This window comes from Adiantum capillus-veneris, chromosome 16, assembly GCF_014529385.1.
Source record: "Adiantum capillus-veneris isolate H3 chromosome 16, ASM1452938v2, whole genome shotgun sequence".
Lineage (NCBI taxonomy): Eukaryota > Viridiplantae > Streptophyta > Polypodiopsida > Polypodiales > Pteridaceae > Adiantum > Adiantum capillus-veneris.
Window position 1 is genome coordinate 112,783,476 of NC_140946.1, and position 20,526 is coordinate 112,804,001.

Here is a 20,526-nt window from a genome sequence, read left to right on the forward strand (position 1 = left end):
TAAGATTTTTATCCTCATTATGAGTAGTGACGAGGATGTGGGACCATCCAACTGAAACACCTATCTCTCAACGAGGGTCTTATGTCCTTGTAATCAATGCAAGCATGCTGTGCGACGGACAAGACATGTTTCTTTGCAGCACGTTCGCGAATTTGGCGAGTTCGATCCATCTATTATAGATCGAGTTGTTGCCAATTATAACTCGTCAGACTCTGACGCTGGCCAACAAGCAGCAATCTTGCAACCCAATAGACGTGTTCGCAGGCGCTTTGGTCAAGCAGCATATGTGAGGCCATAAGATGTAGCCTCTGACAGCTCGGGGGATGATCATGCAGAGCACATTCCCAACGAGGCAATGTTTGAGCCCGAGATTGATGAAATGATCGAGACGATCATGGATTCAGAAAGTCTTATCTATGATGATATGAAAAGTGAAGCCGATACGCCATTGTATAATGGAGCACGTATGTCTAGATTGAAAGCACTCCTGGTTCTTCTCAACATGCAGGCAAAGTTTGGATGGAGTGACACTAGCGTCACAACGCTTTTCAGGTGATCTATTAAAATTAGTTTACTTTAATAAAACTCTAAATGTATAATGATCTGATAGATTTTTACACGACTGTATCGTATTTTTATGTTGTGTAGATTGCTTAAAGAGCACATACTACCAGCTGACAATGTGATGCCAGATTCCCGAGATGAAGCAAGAAAGATCTTGCAAAACTTGGGGATGGATTACAATTCTATCCACGCTTGTCCTAATGACTGCATTCTTTTTAGAGGGGAATACATAGACATGGAGAAGTGTCCGAAATGTGATTCCGAAAGATATCGAGTAGATCTCCACGGGACAAAACTTCCACAAAATGTTTTGCGACATTTTCCTCTGCTTCCTCGCATCAAGCATTTCTTCGAATGTAAGTCCATGGCCGCCCTAGCATCATGGCATGAGGAGAATAAATCTTCGGATGGTGTGCTACGAATTCCTGCAAATTGCGCAGCCTGGAAACATATAGATGGAACATGGTCGGATTTTGCCAGGGAAGCTCGAAATTTGCGATTAGGCCTGGCTATGGATGGCATAAATCCATTTGGTCAAAGATCAACATCTTACAGTGTATGGCCCGTTGTCATCGTCAACTACAACATTCCCCCGTGGTTGACTACGAAGAAGGGGCACCTATGGCTAAGCTTGATTGTGCCAGGGCGATATAAAGCAGCGAATATGGATGTGTATCTTCGTCCACTATTGGAAGAGCTACAACAATTGTGGATTGGCATAGAGGTGGTGGATATGAGCCGACACACAAGACGACGGAATGCTTTGATCAGAGGCATTCTAATGTGGACCATGCATGACTATCCCAGGCTAACAGAATGCTCAGGTGATCTATTGACACTCCTCACTCAGACACTGTAAATCTTGTTTTTTCCCATAGTTGATCTATTATCATGTGTATACATGCAGGGCTTCAAACAAGCGGATACAGAGCATGTGACACATGTGGACCTAGACTGAATGCACGTAGGGCGCCCTCACTGAAGAAGCAAATCTACGAAGGTCATCAAGCGTATCTTCCAGAGAATCATGTGTTACGCGACGGCTTTTTGCGAAGAGAGCCACCAAGGATGTCTGCACAAGCATGGTTAGAGCAGAAGGAGATGTGCGATGACGGATTGCCTCCAGGGATGAAGAGACTATCTCTATGGTACGAGTTACCATACTGGCCCCGACTCATGATCAATCACTTGCTCGATCCAATGCACATATTCAAGAATGTGGGTAATCTACTATGGGACCATCTGACCAACAAGAAAGATACTTTGGGAGCCAGAGTTGACCTTAGAAATGTGGATCGTATGGAGCAATATTGGCCGCAAACAGCGTCTGATGGATCGATAAAACTCCCTAAAGCACCATGGATTTTCACAGGAGCCCAAGAACGCAAAGTAAAAGAGACCATTTGATCTTTGCGGACCCCCACTGGCGTAATGCACTCGCTCCGAACGTGTTTTACTAAAGAAGGAAAGCTTACCGGTTTGAAGTCACACGATTGGCATAAAATGTGTCAGGTACGTTCATAGTGGACTTTAATATCATTGCATAAAATGTGGACTTTAATATCATTGCTGCACATACTTTACAGTTTATTTTACTAGTTGCCATTGAGGGATGTTTGTCTCTCGACATCCGTAACACAATCTACAAACTTGCAAAGCTGGTGCAATGGATCTCACAAAAGGAGATCAACGTAGACTCCATACCATTCGCCAAACTAAATGTTGCGGAGCTTGTGTGCATGTTTGAGAAACATTTTCCTACTACCATGCTAACCATTCAGGTGCATCTTCTTGTTCACATAGTTGATGAGGTGGAAATAGCTGGCACAGTTCATTCCAGATGGATGTTCTTCTTAGAACGTTTCATGAAAACGCTTAAGGGATATGTGCGTCAAAAGGCACGTCCGGAGGGTAGCATGGCAGAAGGTTGGTTGGTATCAGAGTCCCTAGTGTACATTGGAGAGTGGCTAGACGGATTTGATAAAGCCCGGGACACGCTATGGCGAACCATAGATGATGAGCGCATATCTGGGATTGTCATGTGCAATCTCGGTGTTGAGAAGAAGATGATGGAAGATCTAGAGGCTAAAATCAACCGATTTTGCATGCTTCACAATCCAGTGATGCAAAAGTGGATTTCACAATATGAGGATGCAAAGCAAGAGCGACAAAGGGCACGAATCGAGTGGAGACGAGGAAGACGACTACCGATGCACTATCCGACGGGTCTGGAGAGCCTACCAACATTCATGAGCTTAAGATGGTTGCACAACCAATTGAAAAGCGCACAACAATGCGGTGACGAAGTGACTGAGGAAGGGTGGGAGTACTCTCGAGGTTGCGCGACCAAGGTAAGTTTGCAATGTACGACTAGCTAGTGACTTTATTTCTAAACGTTTGAACGGCCACTCATAATCTTTGTTCCTTGTAGTATAAGTCATACACAGCAGCATGGTGTAAAGGTCGACATTTTAGGGTGGAACGGATCGACAAAAAGCGTTTTACTCAAGATTGTGGAATCATGGCAAAATTTGAACAGTCTAGTCGACGACGTTCCTCTGATGCAGATCCTGTGGTGGCGGAACTTACTTACTTCGACACGCTACAAGAGATTTTGAGGATCGATTACAGAGGATTTTTTGTCGACTTGTTCGACGTGCAATGGTTCAAGATAATCATGGAGGGTCGCAACGCTACTGTGCGTAGAGGAGAGTCTGGTTTTCTTGAGGTGGATTCTACTAAGAAATGGACTGACCTAAGACACACTTTTGTACTACCCGAGCATTGTGAACAAGTAAGTATGTAAATAGTTAACATCCCCCTTTTACAAGTTATGTGCTTGAAAGCTCTCATGTAAGTTATGTGGCTCTGGCAGGTAATATTTCATCCTACAAAGTCTACATCAAACTGGTGTTACGTCATAGAGGTAGCCCCTTGTAGTGCAAGGACGTATGAAGGCTACCATGTGCCAATCACAACGGCATCAATGGAGGAGATCAGAGAAGATGCTCAATCAGAAGCCTCTACGGTGGTGCCAAACGAGCATCAAGATGCTACTACTCTATATGGGGTGCATGCAGAGGAGCTACAAAATGAAACAGAGGATATGTGTTTAAACGGAGAGCTCTATATAGATATAGGAAGTTATGCTGAGTTATGAGAGGATGAGAGAGAGATCTCTTAAAGCCACAAATATTGTATTTGAACAATTTTGCTCCGTGTTGTAAAAGCTCTGGCTCTCTAAGTACCTTCCATGGTGTATAACGCTCTTTTCTACTCGCGCTCACATCTTTTGATTGAAAATTCTGAGTTTTCGACTTGCCTCTTCTATCACTCAATTCATTGCGTCATTGTATTTATATGTGTCATTACGTCATTGTATTTAATGGTCTTTGCGTCATTGTCTACTCTATTCATTCAATATTAAGTTTATATATTCGTGTGTTTAATGCAGGTATGGATGATGAGGAGTTTCTTTCTTCTTTGTCACCGCAGCAGAGACAGTGGTACGTGGAGCGTCATCGCTCTGGCGCATCATCGTGCGTTCCTACTCCATCCGCATCTCCCTCTCTTTCGGAGCATTCGGCGCGCTCCGAAGCTTCGGTGTCGACGAGACGATCTTCACACTCGTCTAGACACCGGCACTCTAGTGGTGGCGGTGGTGGTTGTTGTGGGGATTCCGCCGCCCATGTCTTCACACCGCCTCGTGCTCGACGAGGCTCTTTACCCTCCCCTTCTTTGCCCGCCCCCACACCAGCCACAGCATCGCCATCTACGCCAGGTTTTGCGCGGCTGACTGTTCCTAGCAGCTACACACCTCTACCTACCCCGCCAAAAGCCACCCCACTCGACACTCCTCGCTTCGGGGCCCAGACGCCGGTGGAGACACATGACGTCCGTACCCCCATCGACACGCCGCTAGAGACCCCTGTCGGGACACCTAGGTTCACGCGTCACCGGCCAGAGGGCTTGCCTTACTTCGTCGACTTCAGCGACGGCATCATTATGGATGATGACGGCAAGAAGGTGATCTCGCGCATGCGTGGTCTTTGCTCTTAGTTGTTTAGACACTACATACTAAACAAATAGAGTGAAGTACCAAGTGATTTAAAAGCCAGAGTCATCAGCATACTTCATGATAAGTTTCCCGTTCCAACACGGGATCAGCGCTTCAATGAAGACCTGATGAAGATTCCCGTTCCAACACGGGATCAGCGCTTCAATGAAGACCTGATGAAGATTCGAATGCGCGAATATTGCAAACACAAGCGTTCCGAAGTGCAAAAAGCAATCAAGCATGGGTGGAACAGGCCAGATTGGCTGGCCAAAGAAGATTGGAAGAATGCGAAGAAAGCAGCGCGCGAGAATCCCGACAAGTGGAAGCAACAAAAGGATGCAGCCAGAGCGCGAGTAGAGGCAAGGAGCTCGCACCACTTGGGGAGCGATGGATGGACATCATTTGAGGCCGATTTTGTAAGTGTTTTCGCATTGCTCTTTATGTTCGATACTTTAGGGTTTATGAGTTTTTTAATTCTAACATAATGAAATCTTTGTATGTTTTGACAGTGGTCGATGACAGGACGTGATCCCACACCGTACGAGCGCGAGTACGCAGGCAGGAAGGGCTTAAACGCCCTGATGGACATTCTCAGTTCTCGCGGCGGCATGGTTAGTATTAGGGTTTACTATTTTCTATTTTTTGTATTGTTTTATAAATGTCGTTATATGTTTATACTTACTGAAAGCTGTCTTATTGTCTTTTTTTGCAGAATCCGACAGATACGCCGCTTGGACGCGATGAGACGTCTGACTAGACGACGTCAGTTTAGCCGTAGCTAGATAGCATTAGTTTAGGGTTTCTCATAGCTTATGTATCATGAGACGGATTTTATACGTCTTTTTGAACCATGTATATTATTACATTTTTCACCGCAGTTCATTTTGCCAATCAATTCTTTATGCCTATGATGTTGTACAATTGTCATTATTACATTTGCCAATCAATTCATTTTGCCTATGATGTGTACAATTGTCAATTTTACGCTTGTCAATTTTGCAAACAATGCGTCTTGTGGGTGACTATTTTGGGTCTATTATCTACCCTTGCACTTTTTTAAAAAAGTGAATCAAGTACAATATGGTTGATGGGTGGCAGGGCATTCAATGCCCTGTCACCAAAAAAAAATTCTCTCGGGCGTCGCTATAACCGTCGCTATTTATGGCTCTGGAGCGTCGCTATAAGCGTCGCTATAGACTTCTGTGTAAACGTTGCTATGACCATCACTATGAGCGCCGCTATGAGCGTCTCTATATAGCGACGCTTATAGCGACGCATACAGCGACGCTCTCGTAGCGACACTATTAGCGACGCCGGGGGTTATAAAACCCCAGTGTATTTCCGTCGCTAACAGCGTCACAAGAGCACACAACCTCTTGTAGTGCCTCTTTATTTCACAAATTTTCAAGTACCATGGCTTGCCCATGTCCATAGTGTCGAATAGAGATCCTAGAATGACCAGTAATTTCTGGAAGGGTCTCTTTGAGAATTTAGGAACAAGGCTAAACTTCTCTTCGGCCTATCATCCACAAATTGATGGCCAAAGTGAAATAGCTAACCTAAACATTCTCGATCTACTAAAAGCCTATGTAACGAAAGTAGATCAAAGATCCCAATGGGAGAAGTACTTACCCTTAGTGGAGTATGCTTACAATAACATTGTACATACTTCCACGGGAAAAGCACCTTTCGAGGTAATTGAGGGAAGATAAAAAAGTCCCTTGCTACTTAAGGTACATGGGAAGATCTTCGCTGCAGATGAGTATAGCCGAGACCTACAAGAATATTTCCAAAAGATTAAGGATGCTATCTCTATCTCACAGCAAAGGCAAAAGGCTGCTGCTGACAAGCACAGAAGAGCCCAAGCCTTTAAAGAAAACGATTGGGTCTTGTTAAAGTTTCCCAAGGCTCGATTAAGGCACACAACGGGCAAGAATACTACGGGTCACCAAAAGTACTATGCTAAACTAGCATAGTACCTTTTTGCTAAACTAGCAAAAAGGTACTATGGTCCCTTTCAGATTCTTAGGCCAATCAATGAGATGGCCTATCAACTCAAGTTGCCCAATCATTGGCTCATACACAATGCTTTTCATGTGAGCCTATTAAAACCTTACAAAGGAGAGCCACCTCAAGAACCAACTATTGAAGACCCACCGGAGATCGAGGACCAAGAAGAGGTGCTGCAGCCCGAGTCCATTCTTCGACATGAAGACAAGGTACTAAGAGGCGGTAAGACTATCCGACGATATCTTATTAAGTTTAAGAATTATCCTTTTGAAGATGCTAGATGGATGCAAGGCATACAATTAAAGGATAACCTAAACCTTGTCAATGCTTACAATGCTTCCCAAGAGTAAGCAATTAATGTACAAAATGTTAAAAATGAACAAAATTTTTGTCTTATAAGACTCTCTTTTTCTTTATTTGTGCACAAAAATGAAGTAGTATGCATGCTTAGATCAAGTTTGCGGAGACGACGTCTCCCAAACACCAAGTAGAGCTTGTCACTCTACTATGGAAGACTGATAGGACTAATGTGCAGACATGCTTGCAGTAGCCTCAGGATCTCAAGCACCAAACGGACTAGTCATCCATTGTGCAATGATGTCGTAGGGTAACATAGGCATCCTCTACCCGCTAAGAAAAGGACTCATGAATATGCTTTATCTTCTCTACACCATAGTCGAGGACGACTATGATTTCAAGAGAGAGGTAATGTCATAATAATCAATATCTAATTCTCCTAAATGATTTTCTCATATTAAACTGATCATTTAATATGGGGAAGTGCAAGGGGAGAAAAAGCTAGAATATTGGTTAAGCTAGCAGACCGGCCACAGTAGGGATCCAAAGGAGGAAAAATATAGATCCAAAGGGGGGGCCATCTGCAAAAGAGCCATGTGAAAGAATGGGCTAAAAAGACCCTAAGCTTCAGCCCATTAAGACTTCGAAAATGCTAAGGTTCCAAAATTCAAAGGTTGTGTCCAAAGGTCAACCCTAGGGGAAATTGGATGCTTTGTGTGTGACCAAAAAATCTTGCATATCCCTACATGGGAGGGGGCGAGCCTTTCTTCTAGGGGATGAGAGAGAAAGCCACACACACACACACACAAGCTCCCTTTACACAAAGGGAATGAGGGACACATGTCAGCTCCCTAGGCCAGATGCCCACAAGGTGTACCCAATTCCTATTGGATGACCCTTGAAGTGGACCAATGAGAATTAGGCTAGAGTAAATTTAGCCTAATTAATTTTAAAACACTTCATAAAAATAACCAATGAAAATTAAGTCTTCTGGATGATTATTGGACAGTCTCCCAAGGGGTCCAATGAGCATTCAGGAGCCCCATGGCTTGCCTGATTCCTATTGGCCAGGAGACAAAGGGGTCCAATGAGAGTTTAGTTTAATTATTTAATTACCTAAAGCTCTCACAAAAGGGGAAAGGGGGACACATGTCAGAAGGCTATCACTTATGCTGCTTAATTGTAATTGGCTTGACTTGGGGAGGGCCAATGAGGCTTGAGCAAGAGCAATTAGCAAGAGGGCTCGCCCAAGAGAGAGAGGGGGCTGATTTTTGCAAGGCATTATCACACGCACACTCACACAAGCTCATGTGTGAAGAAAGAGAAGACTATCTCTTCCCAAGCTTTAATGGAGAACTCATCACCTACTCCAAGCTTGTGAGATAGAAGCCTACATCAACACTCTCTTGGCATGTGGATGCAAATCCAACCAAGAGCCAAGCTTCAATGCATGCTCATCTCCTCTACCAAGCTAATTACTAAGCTAAGCTATGCTACATATGAGTGATTATGTGAGGAGATGTACATCTTTCTCGTAAGATACTCATTCTTCCTCTCAATCTACTCTCATACCCTGCTAGCTCTCACCATCTTCGAAGGTGTGTGAGGTCTTGGGTCTGAGAACGGGGATAATTCAAGTTGTGTTTGTTAAGTGTTTTTCTTAGTGCATGAAGTTTCCATCTTCATTGCACTAGTTAGTTTTGAAGGAATACAAATAATTGTATTGTACAATGTCTCTCTTGATGGGAGAAACCATAATACAAAGCCTTTTGGAGGGGGGACCGGCTCCATGAAAATCCGATCCTCAACTGTTGTCAATAGCTTAATTTCTCTCTCTTTTGAAAGTATTGTCGATGCTATCTAACTAGGTGTTATGCTTTTTGTTGCTCTCTCCGCCCAAGCACTCTTGTAATTCTCATTAGGAATCTATTCTAATGAAATGCCCACTATGTTCATGCTAATTTCCCCTACACATAAGTTATTAGGCCATTAAATGTTACAAATGGTGCCGGCAATCCACGCGTTCAGCACGCTGAGAGGGAGAGGCTTGGAGGAGGATTCCGGTTAAAATACACTAGACCTTGAGAGAGAGTGCGCACAGAAAACATTGTTTAGTAGAGGCATCAACGCGAGCCACTGTCCAGCAGAGCGGGGGTCAAATATCCTTCAATACACAACAGAGGAGGCAACAGTACCCAACCTGCTCCTCACGTATTGGCAAGAGGCTGGGTAGGCAGAGAGAGGCGCAACCCGGCAGGGTAGGCAGAGAGAGGTGCAACTGCTGTAGGGCTTGCTGGCGGCCTCAAACTTCACCTGCATAATGGCGATGGGAAAGAAGGTGAGTCTCTACACATGGCGGAAAGCACATTCTTTTGGGCTTGCTCTAATTGATGGCAGTGTTTATGCATTCCTTGGCTTTCCTGGCTCGACCCCCATCGTTACTTGAGGAGGCAACGGTACCCAACCCGCTCCTCACGTATTGGCAAGAGGCTGGGTAGGTAGAGAGAGGTGCAACCCGGCAGGGTAGGCAGAGAGAGGTGCAACTGCTGTAGGGCTTGCTGGCGGCCTCAAACTTCACCTGCATAATAGCGATGGGCAAGAAGGTGAGTCTCTACACATGGCAGAAATCACATTCTTTTGAGCTTGCTCTAATTGCTGGAAGTGTTTATGCATTCGGTGGCTTTCCTGGCTCGACCCCCATCGTTACTTGAAGAGCAAGAAGCTTGTTGGCCACCGAGCATGCTATGAGATGGACAAGACGCATTTCTTTGCAGCACGTTCATAAATTTTGCCAGTTCGATCCATCTATTATAGATCGAGTTGTTGCCAATTATAACTCGTCGGACTCTGACGCTGACCAACAGGCAGCAATCTTGCAACCCAATAGACGTGTTCGTAGGCGCTTTGGTCAAGCAGCATATGTGAGGCCACAAGATGTAGCCTCTGACAGCTTGGGGGATGATCATGCAGACCACATTACCAACGAGGCAATGTTTGAGCCCGAGATCAATGAAATGATCGAAATGATCATGGATTCAGAAAGGCTTATCTATGATGATATGAAAAGTAAAGCCAATACGTCATTGTATGATGGAGCACGTGTGTCTAGATTGAAGGCGCTCTTGGTTCTTCTCAACATGAAAACAAAGTTTGGATGGAGTGACACTAGCGTCATAGCGCTTTTGAGGTGATCTATTACAAATGTGTTTACTTTAATAAAAAACTCTAGATGTATAATGATCTGATAGACTTTTACACAATTGTACCGTATTTTTTTTGTTGTGTAGATTACTCAAAGAGCAAATACTGCCAGCTGATAATGTGATGCCAGATTCCAGAGAGGAAGTAAGAAAGATCTTATGAAACTTGGAGATGGATTACAATTTTATCCACGCTTGTCCTAACAACTGCATTCTTTTCAGAGGGGAATACATAGACATGGAGAAGTGTCCGAAATGTGATTCCAAGAGATATCGAGTAGATCTCCACGGAACAAAAATTCCACAAAAGGTTTTGCGACATTTTCCTCTGCTTCCTCGCATCAAGCATTTCTTTGAATGTAAGTCCGTGGCCGCCCTAGCATCATGGCATGATGAGAACAAATCTTCGGATGGTGTGCTATGGATTCCTGCAGATTGCGCAGCTTGGAAACATATAGATGAAACATGGTCGGATTTTGCCAAGGAAGCTCGAAATTTGCGCCTAGGCCTGGCTATGGATGGCGTAAATCCATTTGGTCAAAGATCAACATCTTACAGTGTATGGCCCGTTGTCATCATCAACTACAACATTCCCCCGTGGTTGACTACGAAGAAGGGGTACCTATGGCTAAGCTTGATTGTGCCGGGGCGGTATAAAGTGAAGAATATGGATGTATATCTTCGTCCACTATTGGAAGAGCTACAACAATTGTGGATTGGCATACAAGTGGTGGATATGAGTCGACACACAGGTCGACGTAATGCTTTGATCAGAGGTATTCTAATGTGGACCATGCATGACTATCCCGCATTAACAGAATGCTCAAGTAACTTATACTTAAACTCAAACACTGTATATCTTGGTTTTTCTCAAGCTTATCTATTATCATGTGTATGCATGCAGGGCTTCAAACAAGCGGATACAGAGCATGTGTCACATGCGGACCTAGACTGAATGCACGTTAGGCTACCTCATTGAACAAGTAAATCTACGAAAGTCATCAAGCGTATCTTCCAGAGAATCATGTGTTACGCGATGGCTTTTTGGGAAGAGAGCCACTGAGGATGTCTGCACAAGCATGGTTAGAGCAGAAGGAGATGTGTGATGATGGTTTGCCCCCAGGGATGAAGAGACACTCTCTATGGTACGAGTTACCATATTGGCCGTGACTCATGATCAATCACTTGCTCGATCCAATGCATATATTCAATAATGTGGGTAATCTGCTATGGGACCATCTGACCAGCAAGAAAGATACTTTGGGAGCCAGGGTTGACCTTAGAAATGTGGATCGTATGGAGAAATATTGGCCGCAAACAGCATCTGATGGATCGATAAAATTCCGTAAAGCGCCATGGATTTTCACAGAAGCCCAAGAACGCAAAGTAAAAGAGACCATTAGATCTATGCGGACCCCACTGGTGTAATGCACTCGCTCCAAACGTGTTTTACTAAAGAAGGAAAGCTTACCGGTTTGAAGTCACACGACTGGCATAAAATGTGTCAGGTATGTTCATAGTGGAATATATCATAGTGGGAATTGTGTAACAAACTCATGTGTGGACTTTAATATCATTGTTGCACGTGTTTTGTAGTTTATTTTACTGGTGGCCATTGAGGGATGTTTGTCTCTTGATGTTCGTAACACAATCTACAAACTTGCCAAGTTGGTGCTGATGGGGGCTTTTCACAAGCCAAGCTCCCATACCCCTCTTCTCTCGTCCCCACCCCATGAAAACCCCCTCTTAGGGAGGGAGTGATAAAAGGCATTGGAAAAAGTAAGAAAAAAATAAAGTATGATTATGTAAATATATAAGAAAGGTAAAATAGGCCACCTCATGCCTGCGGGGTAGCCCATCCCCACCTTGCCTCCTTTTTCTTCACTGTTGCCCCGCCGGGTGTCCCTTTTCCTCTCCTCCACTCAAAAGGTCCACCCCCTCTCTCTTCCCCTTTTCCTTTCTCCTTTCTCTCTCCCCTCAAGCTACCCCACCTCTCACCAATAATGCATTATAACTCACCAATAATGCACCCTAATTCACATGCAACTTACCCTATCTTTCAAAATAGTATACCCCACCCCCTCTTTCTCTCTCCTATCATATCCCATGACCCAAATATCCCCCTCTCTCTCTAAAGGGCTCCATGTCTCTTGTATTGTAGCTAAATAACCTCCCCCACACTCACACACACACTCAGTTTCACTGAAAAAGGTGCCCACAGACCCATCCCCACCCGGTGGTTACCTGATTTTTCTTGTGTTCACACACATCTGCACACAGATTCACCTCTGAACACACTCCCCTCTCTCCCCTCTTGTAATTACTTTATTCTCCATGTCACCTCTCACTTTTTTTCATCAACCTATCTCTCTCTCTTAGTCTCTCTCTCATGAGACTGCTGTTCTGGCACATATACACACAGCCAGACAAGTGGGGCCCACAGTCACATGGCCTATGTAGATAATGATTTCTTCATTTCTAAATTCTAGAATTTCTCCCCCCTCCTCCCCTATATAAAGAGGGGTCACCATCACACTAAGGACACACAACATCACCAAAGAACACACTATGCACTGTGTGTGCCTAGTGCACACACACACACACACCCACACCATCACCATCACCATCACCACAATCACCATGCTTGTCTTGAGCATGACCTCTACATCCTTGGCCATGGAAGATGAAGGGCAACTAAATGAAGGATGATGGCCATAATCCTCGTGCGAGTCTTCGCCATCAACTCCCACCTATCCGCCATGTGCTCTACCACTCTCTCCCTTCCCATTCCCCTACCCTATGCTCTCCATTTCATCGCCTAATTCTCTAAATAAAGCTTGAGGTTTTGTGAGTATGTTTTCTTGCAATGTTTTGCCCATGTGAGGTGTGCGGAATCACCACCTAGTCTTGTGTTTTGGAGTGAGCTTGTGTATGTGTGAAGGGTGTGCGGATTCGCCATCCTTTTGTGGTGCCTAAGTACTAAGCCGTTATACCCCCTCCCTCACTCTCTCTCTCTCTCTCTCTCTCTCTCTCTCTCTCTCTCTCACTTGATCTCATTCCCTTTCCTCTTCATCATTACTCCCAAGCATCCATATCTCTTGGATGAAAACTTTGTTATGGTGGTGTGTTGTTTGCGTCCTAGCCGCTGAAGCTAGGTGGTGCCCCCTGTTTGCTTTACCATGACAGGCTCGAGGCGCGCCATTCGGTCCCCGATGTTTTAGAGGCCGTCGGGGGTTCAGGGTTCGCGTTGCTCCCGTCATTTGGTGTCCCCCACTGAGGATCTTTTCATGAAACCCTTCAGTTTACAAGACTGAAACCCCTAAACTATTGTGAATGGATGAATGGCTAGCAGGATTTTCTAATTGGACGACAGAAGAAGAAGAGCTCCAAGCACAACTAGACGAACTCCGCATCTCCATCGAAGCTCGAGTGCCAGGCGTAACGGTAATCGATTTGCAGTGGAAGAGTCAACCAACACGCCAAACCCAGTGGATATACATAGGCCAAGTGCCAAGAAGAAGAAGGAGAAGGTCGAAACCATGTCCGCAACCTACAACAAACCCACAACAACAAAATGGAAGGAGCTCTACACAATAGAGAATCAACACTATTCTACTTTGAGAATCGGGTAACTCAAGTCATCGAGGTAATTACCACAGTCAGTTTTCAAGTCGCACCTGATGCTGCAGCACAGATAACGGAAGCATTGGCTCACACTCTCACTAGAGAAACTAGGGATCTACTGAGTTTGTTTCAGGAAAGAACACCACCCTCTCCCACAAGCTTGGACAATGACTAAGCACCTCTAAGCTTCACATGAATCGGTACAACCTACCTCAAGACAGATCACACATACCAACACGTGTACGCTCAATCAAGGTAATACTGGATTTGAAGGCTCACTACCAGCACGTCATTGACACCATGCGGGGTGGGGAGCGGTTTTTGGAGGTTCTGGCATCAGATCAACCATTTGTCTTACCTTTTGTACAAGGCAATGTACCGTTTGAAGTTTTAATCTATGTCCTAGTATAAGAGGGTATACACGCCTCCTTGTAAAGAAGAAAAAAACTTTTGCAAGTTAAGCAGTGTGTCTTTCTAGCTCTCTCTCAGTAATCATGGCAAGTGTAGCATTTCCAACATTTAAAGGAAAGAAGGGGGAGGATTTGGTAACAGACTTCCTAGATGACTTTGAAGTAGCATGTGTAGTGAGCAACAAAGATACGGATGAATCCCGGGTTAGAATCTTTAAGCATCTCATGAAGCTAGAAGCTAGATCATGGTACAATGCACTTCCACAAGCAACCAAGGATGACTGGGAACCCTTAAAAACCGCTTTTAAGAGGCGCTTTGGGGGAGGTACCACTTCAGAAAAGTTGTGGGACAAGTTGAGAGACTTGAAGCAGGAGGGTCTTTTAGAATATGCCACCTATGAGTCCAAATTTGTGGATTTGTGGGAACGGTGGGTTGAGTCACTGGCTAGGGGGGAAGCTGCACCCGATTTCCTAAAAAAAGATCGGTTCACGCATGGCTTATGGCCTCTTCTCAAGGAGAAGGTGAAAGGTAGATTCCCGGCTACGTATGAGTTAGCCGTTGAGATTGCTCGCCTTAAGGACAAGAAGCTGCGAATGAAAGCCAAAGAAACCGAGTCAACAGAAGCAGGAACATCGCGTCGACCAGCAACTACGACAACCACCATACCACCACCACCGGCTCTTGGGGTAAGAGATGACCAACAAGATATGTTGGCCCATATTACTGACCAACTGCAGAATTTGTCTGTCCACTTAATACAGCAAGGGAGGAGTCAAGAAAGAGATCAAGACCCTGGAAGAGCACGACGACAAAATAGGGAGTATCATTGCTACAACTGCAGAGAAGACGGTCACGGTATGTACTACTGTCCCAAACCACGACAAAACTATAATAGAGGAGGTAGGAGGAACCAATTGTCACCCCCTAGAGAAAGAACACCCCCACCCCGAGCACCACCCCCACCAACACAAATTCTACGTCCACCCCAGACACCACTACAAGCATCCATCCCACCTCTTCCACCAGCCCCACCACGTGATCGCCCTGTAAACATCATAAGGCTAGAAGAGAAAGGAAAAGCCGTAGTAGTGGATCCACCCAGAGCAAAGGAGAGGGACAAGGGTAAGGAGAAGGTAACCTTTTTAGAACCACTTGAAGCCATGACTATGAAAAGAGCTAGGAGGGAGAAAGCTACACAATCAGATGATGAGAGAAGCATGAGAGGAGAAACTAGCAAGAGGCCATCCAGGCCACGACGAAAATTGGGCATCACCGACTTCCAGCTAGGGGAAAGTTCTAAGCCCTATGATCTAACATTGGATGTGGCAGAGCAAGGACCGAAGATTACATGGCCACAGCTGCTACATCTTGTACCTAAAGTAAAGCGACAATGGTCTAAAATGGTAAGTACAAGACGCTCCAAAACAAAGGTAGCCGGAGCAATTTCGGGATGCAACATGGATGACATCCTTCCAATTGTCGACGTAAACTGTTGAGAGGCACATGTTAGAAACTGACTCTGAATAGCTAAGTCGGATTTTGACTTATCGGATATTTACTGAGCTGTATTTTGCTAAGTCGGATGTAACTGTATTTCAGTTGCAGTCTGCTGAATGTCTTGTGACTGGGTAGGTAAGTCGGATTTATCTATATAAGTGGGGAATGTATCTGCGCACGAGGTATCTGTTCTCTGATATGAATGTGATGATGATGGTGCAGTGCAGCAACTATTCAGTGTATTCTCTGCTTACTCTGATATTTTGAGTAGTCATGTTTACTGTGTCTGAATTGTTGTTAATGAAGTATGGTGGAGTAGATGGTTATTCTTGCTGTGTATGATGTTCATGTGTTGACCTAACCCACAACACATTTGGCGATCTCGCTGGGTTAACGTTTATTTTCAAGTAATGATGCATGTCAGAGGGAGACAGGAGAGTAGGAAGAGTGTACTACACAAGGGCTCAAGCACAGGCTGGAAACATTGATCCATTTAACTATGATCATGACAATCAGCAATCACCCGATGCTCAGGGGCAGCAACCTGTAGACCAAGGAGGGGTAGGATCAGGAGCAACAGGAGACGAGAGAGTGAGGCAATTTATTGGAGCTTTATTCCTGGCAAGAAGAACCACCAGGAGAAGGATCCAGTTTGACCCACTTCAGGGGGCTACCAAGCAAAGACCTAGGAGACCACCACAACCCATTCCAATGGCTCAACCACCACCCAACCCAAAGGTCAAGGCAGCCAAGTTTAGAGCAGGGAGTAAGGAAGATGCTAACTGTCATGTGGCACAGTTTGAAACTAAGTGGCAGGCAAGTGGCTATCAGGTGATGTATGCTGATGGAGTAAAGATGGAACAGTTTGCTGCCACATTGGAAGGAAAGGCCATGAGTTGGTTCAACCAATATGGCATTGCACATTTTGCTACTTATAATGCTTTGAAGCAAGCATTTCTGCAGAGATTTAGAAAGGAGGAGACTCCGACTGATGTCCTGAGAAAACTCAGAGACATTAAGCAAAATAAGATGCTGGTTGAAGACTATGCACAGAAGTTCAGAATTTTAGTAGAAAGATTGCAGGGGAATGAAAGACCCACTAATGAAATGTTAGTAGGTTATTTTTTGAAAGGATTGAGAAGCAGCTTAAAGGGAGCAGTAGCTAGCATTGATATTGCTGGAGGTCTGGATGACCTTGTTACTGCTGCTGCAAGGGTGGAGAAGAGACTTGGCATGACCAAAGCAAAAGGAAAAGAAGACAGTGACTCAGATTCAGAAGAAGCATCTGAAGACACAGATTCCAGTGGGAACTCAGATTCAGACTCACCATCAAACAGTGATGAGGAAACAGAAAAAAGAAAGAAGAAACAGAGCAGTAAGAAGAAGAAAGTCAAGCAAAAGCAGAGTATTGAGCAAGAGTTGGTAGGCAAACTTAAAAAGTTTGGTTATTCTGTTGTAGCACCTAAAGAAAAAGTGTATTGTCACATTTGTGAAAGGGATGGACATAGTACTGCTAGCTGTTGGTATAATCCAAAGAATAGAGGGCAGACAGCACCTAACATAGGAAGAGGAAGACCAAAAATTGGAGCAAATCAAGCAGTACCATTTAGGGGAAGACCACCATTTCAGAGGACAAGACCTCCTAGACCTCCTTGGAGAGAGCAGGAGAACAATAACAATAGGAGACCCTGTGTGTACTGTGGTGCACCAGATCACTGGGTAGGTCCCAATTGTGCTTTATGGGTGAAGCATAGGGAAGAAAGGGGAATGCCCATTGTGAGATATAATCAGCCCAATCAACCTGAAAATCAGCAACAGCAGCAGCAGCAAAATCAGCCAGCAGCTCAGGCAAATGTAATCTTGTTTGATGTGTTTTCTCAGGATAAGCAGATTCAAGATACTGACCAAGAACAGGAGCAGCAAGGGAATGAAGAGGAACATCAATGGGCTTGTGACTGTAACCAATGTGTGCAGGAGGATCATGTTGAAGTTCTAGCAGTGACTAGGTCTAAGGATAAAGCACCTTTGAATTGGAAGGAGCAAAAAGGGGTAAGAGACCAGGTTACAAAAAGGATTGCCAAACACCAGGCAAAGCAGGTGGATATTGAGGATGACCCAAAAGAAAAGGAAGATCAGAATAATGGGAGCAAGGAGGTGGAAAATAAACAGGATAAGGATTGGTTTGAAATACTTATTAGCTCACCTCTTCAATTATCTTTGGATCAGTTGTTGCAATTGGTTCCAGCTTTCAAAAACAGATTGTTCAGAAAGCTGCAGAACCTGAATGGACTTGGCACAATGGACAGGCAGTTTTCTCCAGCAGCAGCAAATAGAATTGATCTAGCAGATGTGGACTTGTGGTACCAATTATTAAAGTACACTTTCTTGGAGAAAATTTTGATGATGTGTTATTGGATGGAGGCTCTGGGGTGAATATTTTACCAGAGGCAGTGTACAAAAGAATGGAGTTGGGAGCTATGGCTCCAGCACCTTTTCAGGTGAAAATGGCAGACCAATCTAGGGTACAACCTTTGGGAATTCTCAAAGCACAGGAAATTCAGGTGTCAGGATTATCCTTTTTTGTTAATTTTGTGGTAATCAGAATGTCAGACTCAGCAGCTGCATATGAAATGCTATTAGAAAGGCCTTGGTTCAGATTGGCTAAAGTAAGACAGGACTGGGGAGAAAATGTTGTCATATTGAAAAAAGGGAAAAAGAAAGTAACCATACCTATGAGGGGAAGGAAGATGGTTCCATTAAGTGAGAAACCACTGTTTGCTCAGACTATTAATTTTGCTGATGAGGTCACAGATGACCAAGAGGAAGAGTTCTTGAAGGCCAATCCAACTGTTGTACCTGTGTTTGAAGTAGATGTGGAAAGCATGTTACAGCAAGGTAAGGAACAGGATGAGCCAGATATAGGTTTAGCACCAGGACAGACAGTGCAGGGTAAGGAACTGTTACAGTTGGTGGACCAGAAATATGCTATGTCTGATAAGAAACAGATTCAGCAGGAAGAAAAGGAGGCCAGGGATATGGCTGAGAAAATTTATGAAAAGAAGTTTGGGGCATCAAGCAGGGTAGAAAAGGAGGAGCTTCAGGAGCTGAATTTAGGAACAGAGGCAGAACCAAGAATGGTCAAAGTGAGTGCACACATTCAAGGGGAATTTCTGGCACAGCTGTTGCACTTATTGGTTGATTATAAGGATGTGTTTGCTTGGGATTATTCTCAGGTGAGAGGCATTGACCCAGCACTACATCAGCATAGGATTAATTTGAAAGAGGGTGCAAAACCAATTGTGCAGCAAAGATATAGAATGAATCCTAACTTTGCCAAACAGGTGAAGGAGGAGCTTGATAAGCTCCTGGCAGTAGGGTTCATTAAACCTGTACATGAGTATCATGGTTGTCTCCTATACTGGTTGTGCCAAAGAAAAATGGAGCTTTAAGAGTATGTGTGGATTATAGAAAATTGAATGCAGCAACCATTACTGATCCCTTTCCTATGCCATTTTGTGATGCTGTGTTGGATGCAGTAGCTGGTCATGAAATGTACAGCTTTCTGGATGGTTTTTTTGGTTATAATCAGATTAGTGTTGCTGAGTCGGATCAGCATAAAACAGCTTTTATAACTGAATGGGGAGCCTTTGCATACACAGTGATGAGTTTTGGGTTAACCAATGGACCACCTTCATTTAATTTTGTTGCTCATAAGGTGTTTGAACCTTACTTACAGGACTTTATGAGAGTCTTTGTGGATGATTTCTCAGTGTTTGGAAAGAAGTATAAACATCTGCTACATCTGAAGCTCTGTTTTGAAAGATGCAAACAATTCAGGATGGCTCTGAATCCTTATAAAAGTGTAATTGCTGTGAGGAGTGGAATACTTTTAGGACATGTGGTGTCAGAAGCAGGAATGGCTATAGATGTCAAGAAAATAGAAGCCATTCAAGCAGCACCAGTTCCTACCAATGTTAAAGAGTTAATGAGGTTTGTTGGACAGACAAAGTGGCACTCCAGATATTTGAGGTATTTGTCTAATGTATGCTTGCCATTAACTCAATTAACAAAGAAGGATGTGGAATTTGTATGGGATGAACCTCAGCAGAAATCATTTCAGATGTTGAAGAAAATGATATCAGTAGCACCAATTTTGCAGCCACCTGATTGGTCATTGCCTTTTCATGTGTTTGTTGATGCCTCGAATATAGCAATAGGAGCTGTACTGATGCAGGAGAAGGAGAAGGGATGGTTCAGACCTGTGTACTATGCAAGCAGGGTTCTCACAGGTGCAGAAAGAAACTATCCTGTGACAAAAAGAGAATCTTTAGGGATGGTATATGCATTGAATAAGTTCAGGCATTACTTGTTGGGGAACAAGATAGTTTTTCATGTTGATCATCAGGCCTTGTTGTATTTGATTAAGAAGCCACTTCTTACTGGAAGGCTTGCAAGATGGATGTTGTTGTTGCAGGAGTTTGACTTTCAGATTGAGCATACTCCTGGGAAGGAGCATGTAATTGCAGATTATCTAAGCAGGATTGAAACAGGTGAAGCACCTACTGGGGTAGATGATGCACTTCCTGATGCTCAGCTGTTTGATGTGCAGACTACTGTGACTGAGTCTTGGTATGATCAATTGCTGATGTTTTTGACTGATGGAACTATACCAAGGGAGTTCAATGCTGATCAGAGAAGAAAATTTGCACTGAAAACCAGACCCTATTTAGTTATTGCAGGGGCACTATATAAGAAAGGCATTGATCAAGTGATAAGAAGATGTGTGCCAGAATTTGAGCAAAGTGCAGTCTTGCAGGAAGCACATTCAGGCACAGCAGGAGGGCATTTCTCTGGAGATATTACAGG

General features: G+C 44.1%; 1 long non-coding RNA gene across 1 annotated transcript in view; it reads left to right on the plus strand.

Moving 5' to 3' along the window:
- Positions 1–5,031, plus strand: part of LOC147439664 (uncharacterized) — a 45,849-nt gene extending 40,818 nt beyond the window's left edge. Inside the window, exon 3 of the long non-coding RNA XR_015184626.1 lies at positions 4,019–5,031. This is a non-coding gene — a long non-coding RNA (uncharacterized LOC147439664). The remainder of the gene's footprint in view (positions 1–4,018) is intronic.
- Positions 5,032–20,526: the final 15,495 nt, after the last annotated feature.